Genomic DNA, 10,114 nt, shown 5'->3' on the forward strand with positions numbered 1-10,114 from the left:
ATGTGTACACAAGCAACTAATGCAATACCTTACACAGAATAACTTACTATCCAACTCCCAGCATGGCTTCAGGCCATACCACAGTACCACCTCAGCCCTCCTTTCCTTTACTAATGCCATAAACAATAACAGAAATGACAACAGGCTAACCTCCGCCCTCTTCCTTGGCTTATCAAAAGCCTTTGACATGGTCAACCATAAACTTCTCATTCTTTCTCTAAAATCCATTTCCCTCAACATGCACACTATCCAGTGGTTCAAGTCCTACCTAACTGGTAGACAACAGGCGGTACTATGGCAGGGCAAACTCTCTAGTCAGCTACCTCTCACACTTAGTGTTCCTCAAGGCTCCATACTAGGCCCACTACTCTTTTCTATTTTTATCAATAATCTTCGCACTGCTATCCCTAAAGCTACCTGTATTCAATATGCAGATGATTTCACTCTCATCTGTTCAGCCACCTCCCCATTCGAACTACAAATCTTAACCCAAAATACATTTAACACTATTGAGAACTGGCTCACCAACCAATGCCTACTACTGAACTCCAATAAAACTAAACTTCTACTCTTCACCCCCACTAGTAGATCTGCCACACTTTCATTCTCTGTCATGTCTAACAATGACACCACTGTCTCCACAGATCAACACACTAAACATCTAGGGGTTATCATAGACAATAATCTCAAATTTGACCTACAGGTCAACAAAACTGTACAGACCATCAATAAGAAGCTTGGATCACTGTATAGAAACAAGACACTCTTAACCACACTGGCTAGGACTGAAATTGCCCGATCACACCTACTCTCTACTCTTTTATATGCTTCACCTGTACTCTCAAACCTCAATAAAACCGAACTAAGTAAGCTGCCCCATACCTACAACCATATTGCCAGATTAGCCACTGGCTCCACCTATAGAACCCATGACTGCCAGAACCTGAAACAACTAGAATGACTAGAACTGCCCAGCTTAATTCAATTCAATCAACTCTTAATAGCGCACAAAGTTCTGTATCACCCTAAAGATACCCCCTCTCTTATAAATATTATTAGGCCATATAGCAACCTGAGATCCCAACAATCAGCCGACAAATTACTGGTCCAAACCCACAAAGCTAATAAATCAGCTGGTGAATCCCTGTTCAGCAACTTTGTTGGCAAAACCTGGAATGCCTTGCCAAACAATATAACTCTACAATCCTCCAAAAGTCTCTTAAAAAAAAAAACTCAAACAATATCTCAAATTGAACTGGCTATGCCCATGTACCAACCCAGATTAAGTTATAAAAATATAGCATAATCAGTAATTATCATAGCATAACTACATCACCATGCTATGTATTCAGTCTTACTTGTAATTGTGTCTGTCCATGAGAACTGTGAGTCCCTACTAGGGAACACTTCTAAACCAATGTACATAAGGTATATTACCAGTTTTTTATATATATTCTAATTGTTTTCTAACTTCTTGTGTAACCTTTTGTATGTTTGACTATGTGGAGCTTTTCTCCCCGGGCCTCCACTGAAAATGGACATGTATCCACTCGGACTATCCTGGTAAACAAATGTAAAATAAAAATAAATAAAATAAAAAAAATAAATACAAAAATGTAGCTCTAATCAAGAAAAGGTGCTGTGCCTTTATCTTAATAAATTATATACTAGGGTGAGAATGCCATATTTTTTAATTTGCCCATACTTTTGTAATATTTGCAATTACAGCTGCATTATGCTACCAACTAATCCGCTGCTTTTTCTCAGAGAATACATTTATATTATTCTTTTATTACCTAATGTTAAACTGGCAGATGATGTTTCATTCTTATTTCTGTTAATCACAGTCATATTCTAAAATGACTTAAGATCACAGCTTTATACATTTACATTTGCCAACTGTGCCTTATGTCTAGTCCACATACCCAGTAAACTACTAATTCAATTAACAAAGGCTATCTATGCCCATAGCCCATCCCTTGTATATTACTTATAGTCAGCTTGTCAGGTGAACTTTGAATGATTCAGCATGCTAACCACACATACAATATATAGTGTATTGTATTCTGTGTATCCTTGTTTGTAGATATTTTCTTCACAAAGGATACTAGCCAATACTGATGTTATCATATGGAAAAAAAGTACTAACCTCAAGTCATATTATTGAGGGTTTGTGCACACTTCCTTCCAGCATAATCACCTTCAGGTGTGTGTGTGTGTGTGTGGGGGGGGGGGGGGGGTAAGGGGACAAGAGTGAAAAACTGTATCTTTGTCTCATGAAATATGTGCCTTCTTTTGGGTCTCTTTCCAGAAAATAACCAATTGCTAGAACACTTATTTTTAAAAAGGGAATATTATTTCTTTTTGGCATGCTTCTGTTCTTCAAGTCTACTCCAGAGCACCTTCTTCTACATATAGATGGTGATCAATTTGACTTATTTTTAGAAAATGCAGATGTATGGTAAAACAGACTCAGAAAATACATGCAACTTATTGTGAAATTGAGGAATGCTGTGAAGTATTCATAGCTACTTGAACTATATGCCTCATATTTTGGGGCCTGCCATGGAAAAGGATTTTTAACCTGTTATTGGTTTATGTTTTGGCATGATGAATTTGTTTTAATGTGACTATTTCAGCTCTCTAGATGGTATAGCCTAATTAAGCCTGCATGCTAGAAGGGCAGAAGCTTTGTTAACAGAGCTTGTAGATGAGTACACTTATCAGAAAGTTTGCCCAAAGTGAGAAAAACACTGATCTTTTATGCTGGTAACATTTATTTCTTTATTTTATTGATTTGTTAATGGAGTAAGTCCAATGGACATAAATATCCCTCTTTAGGGGTAACCCAGGAACATTGTCTGATTTAGAGATCTGCACAGAGTCACACAACAGGCAAACGGAGGTGGAAGAAATCAAACCATGTATCCGAGACAGTGCCTTAACCCTCTACACTAACTGTCAGACTTACATAGATTTGAAAATTTAATTTTATATGGAGTAAAGTTTTCTTTTATTTCTTAAGACATTAGTGTCATTAACTAGGCAATACATTCTAGTGTGGGCTGAATAATTATGTGCATTCATTACATAACATCTTCATCTAGCTAATAAAATTATTTTTCCTATGACTTTCCATTCTTTTTCTTACTTTTACAACTTATTCTTACATTAAAATAAAGTTTTTGGTTGTTTTTCTAGTCTAGGTATAAACTTGGTGACAGCAGTAGTGGTTATTTGGTGGCAGGGAATAATTTGTTGCTGTGTTTAAGGGGTAGACATTATTGGCTGAAGTTCTAACTACATTCATATTTCTTCTTTCACTTTTACACTCAACTCAACAGTAGATGATGATACTACTCAACTAAGATACTTTCATTTTTGAATTTTCTCTTAGGAACCTTAGTTAATAACATCTCCCAGTTTTAGGTGTATAATTCACAGAATTAAGCAGCAATATATCGGTACACATCTAAAGCCAATCTCATTGCCATTCTAAGCAAATGATTTACTACCTACCTAGTATTGGTGCTCAAACCAAAGTTTCTCTATCCACACTTACTAGTATCCAAATCAATACCTTACCTACAAGCCAAAACATTTCCCTCGCTAGTTGTACAAAGAATTTCTGGTTGTGCTAAGAGGTGTATTGGTCCTTGTGTGTAGACTTAGACTGTTATTTTAGACAGATGGCATGCCAGTAAATCAACTCTAAACCTCACAAGCATTATTATCTCCTTCAGTACACATTAGTATGCATCTGGAACCATGGATTTGCACTTTCCAACTGACTGCGTAGCCAATGTGGTTGAAATGGGAATCTTGAGACAACATAGCAAGTGTCTCATGTTTATTGACAACCACCTACTACTTAAATGAACTGACATGGTGTGTGAGAGATGTAGATATATAATGTTATTGGAGGCAAAGCTCTCACACAAAGTCAATATAAATAACAAGCAGCTTCATCAATACCACACAGCAGCACACTAAACTTTTAGTTATGTACTCACCATAACTTCAGATGTTTGGGATCCATCTCGCCTACATTCTGACTGATGGGTTCGGAGCCGATCCCTCGGCTCCAACTCGGCACGCTTATGCCAAAGAGCGAAGTCTCTAATTGGCTGAGCTTACTATATCCCAGGATGCACCACTACCAGTCCCCCAGATCTAGTTTGTCCGCATACATGCACACATGCACGCCCTGCTTATATAACATCGTCAGATGAAACAAGATAAACAGTAAAACTCAAAACCGTTCAATCTCTTCTGATCTCCAAGGCAGGGGGAAGGAGGGTGGGTTTAGGAATGTAGGCGAGATGGATCCCAAACATCTGAAGTTATGGTGAGTACATAACTAAAAGATGTTATGTGATCCTATCTCGCCTACATTCTGACTGATGGGACAGCGTCCCTAGCACCTAAATCCTGGGTGGCTCACTGGAAAACACTCCTGAGTACCGTGGAACCAAATGATGCTCGTCCTTTAGATGCCACATCCAATTTGTAGTGGGAAATGAAAGTGTGCGGATTGGACCAAGTAGCCGCAGCACAAATTTCCGATATAGCGAGCTTGGAATGAAAAGCTATAGAAGTAGCCATAGCTCTGGTAGAATGAGCTTTGATAGATGTTGTAAGTTGCTTATTCGAAGAATAAGCCTGAGTTATGCAATCTCTGATCCATTTGGAGATAGTAGCTTTTGTGATGGTTTGACCCAATTTATTATCTGAGAAGGACACAAACAACTGGTCTGACTTACGAAGTTGCTGAGTCCTGTCTAAATAGAAGCGTAATTGTCTGTGAACATCCAATTTATGGAGAGTGTATTCTGCTTCATTGGAGAATTTTGGGAAGAAAACTGGTAGCTCTAGAGATTGTTGGAGACAGAAACTAGAACAGACCTTTGGGACAAAGGATGGATTAGGCCTAAGTGATACTCTATCCTTGTGGAAAATCAAGTACGGTGGCTTAATAGACAGGGCTTGAAGCTCTGAAACTCTTCTTGCAGAAGTAATTGCAACTAAGAAGGCAGTTTTCCAAGACAGATATTTTAACTCACATGTAGCAGCCGGTTCGAAAGGGGAAGATGTTAATGCGCAAGCACCAAATCAAGATCCCACGGAGGCGCAGGATGAAAAATTGGGGTCTTAATAGGCCCGCACCTTTAATGAAAGTTTTGCATAGTCTGCTGCTCATCAATGGAGGATCCATGGATTCGTGGAATTTAGAGATAGCCGCTAGTTGGACTTTAATAGTAGAGACAGAAGATCCTTGATTAAACAGGGATGTTAAGAATTTCAAAACCTCTGGGACAGGAGCAGTGATAGGGTCTAAGCCCTTGAGTTGAGCCCAGATAGCAAACCTCTTCCACTTACTGAGGTACAATTTGTTAGTGGTGGGTTTGTGGGCCGAAGATAAAATGTGAACAACTTCCGGGTCTAGTGTGTGCCTTCTGACTAAAGTCGGAAGTGGAGGAGCCAAGCTGTCAATTTCAAAGATCGAAGGGACTGATGCTGATGTCCCGACTGATGGATTAGCAGGTCCGGAATTAGGTCTAAAGTCCACGGATCGTCCACCGCATGCTTCTTCAGGTAAGGAAACCATACCTGACGAGGCCAGTATGGGGCAATCAGTATCATTGAGGACCCCAATTGAGAAGCTTTTTGAATAACTTTGGAGAGAAGTGGAATTGGAGGAAAGGCATAAAGTAGCCCTGTTGGCCAAGGTTGTGCTAGAGCATCCATAGCTGGTACTCCTGATGTGGGATCAAGGAGAAGAACCTTTGGCACTTGGTGTTTAGTGGAGTTGCAAAAGGTCGCAGCACGGCGTCCCCATCTCCTGAAAACCTGAGCTGCTACTGTTTGGTTTAGAGACCACTCGTGAGGAGAGAGAATTGTCCTGCTCAATTTGTCTGCCAATATATTTGACCTTCCCGGGATGTGGGTCGCTACCAAGAAGCGGTTGGTAGCTACAGCCCATTCCCACACTCTCATGGCCTCTCTGCAAAGGGGGTAAGATCTGGTCCCTCCTTGTTTGTTCAGATACCAGACCACCAACATGTTGTCTGTGTGGATGGCGATGATGCCCTGAGGAAGAAACTTGTGTAAGGCCTGTAGGGATAGAAGTACAGCCCTCATCTCCAACACGTTGATGTGGAGAAGAGCTTCGCCTGGAAGCCAGGAGCCCTGAACTAGCCTGCCCAGACAATGCCCCCCCCCACCCTATCTGGGAGGCATCTGTCGTCAGGGTAACCACTGGAGAGGGGATAACAAAGGGGCTTCCTTGGTTCAGATTGGGTGTGTGAAGCCACCAGCGAAGGTCCCTTTGCATATTTCCGTAATCATGATGTGATGATTGAGGGAAGATCCTGAAAGGACCATTGAGTTGACAATAGCCACTGAAGAATCCTCATGTGCAATCTTGCCAGAGGAACTAAAAGAACCGTGGCAGACATTGAGCCTAAAACTTGTAGAACCATCCTGTCTGGGGCTTTGGATCTCGAGATCAGAGCTTGAACTTGGTCCTGTAAAGTTTGGATCCTTTCGCAGGAAGAAAGACGCCAAGATCAATCTTGAGTCTATCTCTGCTCCTATGAACCTTATGCTGAGAGGGCAGCAAGACAGACTTTGACCAATTGAATGTAATCCCAGGGTAATACCCAGGAGATGGTGGCTTTGAGGTTGTCCATTAGTAGATGCCTGGTGGCGGCAGTCAGGAGCCAGTCGTCCAGATAGGGAAACACTTGGAATCCAAGACTTCTCAGGTGAGCCGTCACTACTGCCAAACACTTGGTGAACACCCTGGGGGCTGTGGTGAGACCAAAGGGCAGAGCGCAAAATTGGTAATGACTGACTCCCAGGCTGAAGCGCAGATGCCTCCTGGACGCCTGATGTATCGGTATGTGATAATAGGCGTCCTTGAGGTCTATGGAGCACATCCAAACATCCTTCTCCAACAATGGGAGAATGGATTGTAACGTGACCATTCGAATTTGGATTTCGTGGACGGATAGGTTCAGTCTGCTGAGATCCAATATCGGTCTCAGGTCCCCTGTCTTTTTTGGCACTAAAAAGAACCTGGAGTAATTTCCTGATCCGATATGGTCTGTGGGGACCGGTTGGATGACTCCTTTTCTAGCAGCTTTAAAGCTTCTGCGGCTGCCATTTCCCTTTGACTGGGTGGTGGGTCCGGGATTCTTTTGGACGGTGGGGCGGTATGTGAATGGGATGGTGTAACCTCCGGCAATGATCCGAAGCACCCATCTGTCCTGAGTGATTGACTCCCAGGCTTTTAGGTGCTTGGCAAACGACACCCGACTGGCTCGAGCAGCACAGCCGGGCCATCCCTCATGACGTGTGGGAGGCTGAAGAGCCACGAAAGGACTCGCGGTCTCCAGAATTGCGGGCCCTCTGCCGCCTCTGGGATGGCGTCTCCCTGAAAAATTTCCCGTCCTCTGCCTCTGGAAGGGGAATCTTCCTGCTGTTGGGAGAAAAACTTACGAGATTTGCGGAACCACATTTTCCCCCTCCTTTAGCCTTGGGGTAAGGCCGAAGGGAGTGGAATAACGGGCACCTACGGCAGATAAAGTTTTTCCCTCTTGCTCACAGCGGTAAGGGTGTCTTTAACCTTGGGTCCAAACAAGGAGGACCCATCAAAGGGAGCGGGCGAAGGAAGACTTGAAGGCCTCCGAACTGACACAAGCGGAGCCAGGCTTGTCTCCGTGAGCCACGCCTGTGCCTGCGCTCTACCCGCCTTCGGCCGCATAGGAAATGAGCCTCATGGACGAGTTAGAAATTGACGAAGGATAGCCAACTGAGAGCTAACCGACTGGGCTAGCTGCTCAGGTAGGTTACCGAGAGGAATCTGACAACTCCTTGACCAGATCCCTCTGAAGCCTGGTAAAATGTGCCAAATAATTCAGAGACCTTAAAGTAAAGGCCGCTGAAGTCAGGGTGCGCTTCCGTACCTGTCCATACTCCTAGACTCCTTATTAGGAGGATGGACGGACGTTGAAGCCTCTGCCACGTCCTGTTGTGTAGCAGATGCCACCACCATGGCATCTACAGCCACGCCTTTAGTGAGGAACTCCTTCTCGGGGAGCAGACAAAAATTTATTTGGACGAGAAGGGACTGGTTCCACGGTATCTGGATGTTCCCACGCCCGACAAACTAAATCCAGAAGCTCGTCGAAGGGCGGAGACACCCAGGAGGCGGAGGGCTGAGCCCCAAAGGCCTTGAGGAGCACTGACTCATCAGCAGAGGGGGGTTTGGATATCCAGCCGCCTCGTTGTTTGAGGATCTCTAAGATGTCTGCAAATGAGACATCATCCGAGGACGACTTCGGGGACCCCTGTGCATCATCAAGATCAGTGTCTGATGTAATAGACTCGGGGGAGTCCACGTGCTTCCTCTTGCACGATCTCTTCCTTGGGGGTTCCTCCGAAGACAACTCCGAAGAACCCTCAGGAGGAGGAACCCCCAATGGGGGTAACCTCAGGCCCCGGGGCTCCGCTGACTACGGACAGGGGAACTGCCAAAGACCCAGTCTCCACGCCCAGGGAAGGTGCTGGTAAAGCCGGAGAGATGGCCGAAGAGGACTTGGCCAAGGCACTCCTCATGGCTCTGAAAGCCGGACCCCCAGAATCCTGGGAGTGTCCGGTCCCCGGAGCCGTGATAGCCGACGGAAGTCCCGCAGCCGAAGCACCGAGGGGGAGGCTCGGAACCGAAAGCATAGGTCCCGAAACATCACCCCCGGGTCCAGCCGAAGAAGTCCGTGTACCAAACTCGGACCCGAAGGCCCGGGTTGGAGTAAGGGTCGGAGCCGACCCTAAGATCTCCACCGGCTCCAACAGCACCTGCTCCGACGGAGCCGAAGCAGTCGGAGGAGGAATGGCAATGGGGTGGGCCAGGGTCATCGGCTCCGAAGCCAACTGGGTCGGAACCGAAACAAATTTTTGGAAGACTGGGGGCTGGAACAGTCTTTGGAGCACCCTGTCTATATCAGAATCTGACATCCTCGAAGACCGAGAGGAAACAGAACGGGTTCGAGACGGCCTCTCCAACGGCCCCAAAGGACTAGGGGACCGGCTCCGAGGTGACTCGATGACTATCGGCGCCGAGGGAATACACACACCAGATTCCATCGGTGCCGAGGTGGACTTCGGCGCCGAGGAGGAAGTGTCTGAGCGGGCGACCCTTGTCGGCTCCGAGACCAGTGGAGCCGACGAAGGTGACCCGCCTCGATGCCCCAGCCATCGGCTCCGAAGCCAGAGGAGTCGATACTGGTGGCATCGAGGCAGACCGTTCCGACCTCGGCTCCGAAGTCCTTGGAGCCGAAGGAGAGGCCTGCCTATGTCTCTTAGCGGTCGGATCCGACGGACTGGTCGGAACCGACGCCCTTTTCTTTTTAGCCGGAGAAGGAGAGGATGCCAAGGCTTCTTCAAAAGAAGGTTTAATTAACCCCTTAAGAATCAATTTATTTTTCCTCTCCTGGAGGACCCTTGAGGAAAAAGCGTGACATACGCTGCATGACTCCTGTAAGTGTTTTGCACCTAAACAATACACACAGAGCGAGTGATCGTCCGTGATGGACATTTTGAAACTACATTTTGTACATTTTTTAAAGCCCGAAGGCCTAGGATTCTGAGACATTATGGAAAGGGAATTTCAGTAATCTGACAGGAAAAAACAATTACTGAGTTACTGATGACACCCCTTAAGTATAGGCTTACCGTTATCGCTTAAAAGCGCAAATGACAGGGAACTTTGAAAACCCTGTAAGAACAAACAGAGCTACAAAAATATTTAAAGCCTTTTGCTCTATATGTAAGTTATAGGAGGGTTGACAGACCGGGAAGGCCCTAGATGAAGGGGGGCCTAAACCAAACTCAACCCAATCACACAACAAAAGTCTTCAACAAATCCAACCAATCACACAACAATGAGAAGAATAGCCGTTAAAACAGCTTTTTGAGACAAAAACAGCAAAAAACTGACAGAAAAAGTTAGTTAAAATAACTACTCAGCTCAGCCAGCTCAAGACCACGTCTTTGCAGGTTAGCGGCAAACGAGATCTGGGGGACTGGTAGTGGTGCATCCTGGGATATAGTA

Source organism: Protopterus annectens, chromosome 4.part0 (assembly GCF_019279795.1).
Source record: "Protopterus annectens isolate FY-2018-M chromosome 4.part0, PAN1.0, whole genome shotgun sequence".
NCBI classification, from domain to species: domain Eukaryota; kingdom Metazoa; phylum Chordata; order Ceratodontiformes; family Protopteridae; genus Protopterus; species Protopterus annectens.